We start from the raw sequence: 575 nt of genomic DNA, 5'->3' as shown, positions 1-575 counted from the left end.
TAGTAACTGAGTCGACGTTATAATCGCCGGCTATTTTTGTCGGCTTAGTCTTCATGACTTTCCACTGATAGTTATTCAGTGACATTTCTTCAATGAATTCATAAGCCTCTTCAGGTGTTTTGTTGTTGATGGTTCCGCCAGCAGCTGCGTCAACCATTTGCTGAGTCGAGGGATTCAAACCATTGTGGAATGTTTGTACTTGCAGCCAAAGCATTAACCCATGGTGAGGGCACCTTCTCAGTAAGTCCTTGTATCTCTCCCATGCATCGTAAAGTGTTTCTAAATCCATCTGCACAAAAGAAGAAATATCATTACGTAACTTAGCTGTTTTAGCTGACGGAAAGTATTTTAGTAAAAATTTTTGGTCATTTGTTCCCAAGTAGTAATTGGCATCATTAGAAATGCCATTGATTTTAAATGTATTACAAAATTCCAGAAAATTTGCTAAATGAGCATTGGGATCTTCATCCTGCAAACCATCAAACTGAACAAACTGCTGTATCATTTGAATTGTGTTAGGTTTTAGTTCAAAAGTATTTGCAGCTACAGCCGGTCTAACTATGCTAGATTCAGTT

The 575-nt window shown here is 37.9% G+C and overlaps 1 non-coding gene across 1 annotated transcript; it reads left to right on the top strand.

The window, feature by feature from the left end:
* The first annotated feature begins 215 nt into the window (after nt 1-215).
* Nucleotides 216-322, top strand: LOC128280156 (small nucleolar RNA R71). Its single transcript, XR_008270336.1, has one exon. It is a non-coding gene; the product is annotated as a small nucleolar RNA R71 (small nucleolar RNA).
* The last annotated feature ends 253 nt before the right edge of the window (nt 323-575 follow it).

The sequence above is a fragment of the Gossypium arboreum genome, chromosome 8, assembly GCF_025698485.1.
Source record: "Gossypium arboreum isolate Shixiya-1 chromosome 8, ASM2569848v2, whole genome shotgun sequence".
Taxonomy (NCBI): Eukaryota; Viridiplantae; Streptophyta; class Magnoliopsida; order Malvales; family Malvaceae; genus Gossypium; species Gossypium arboreum.
Note: the sequence above shows the minus strand (reverse complement) of the source record. Positions and strands in the feature narration are given on the sequence as shown.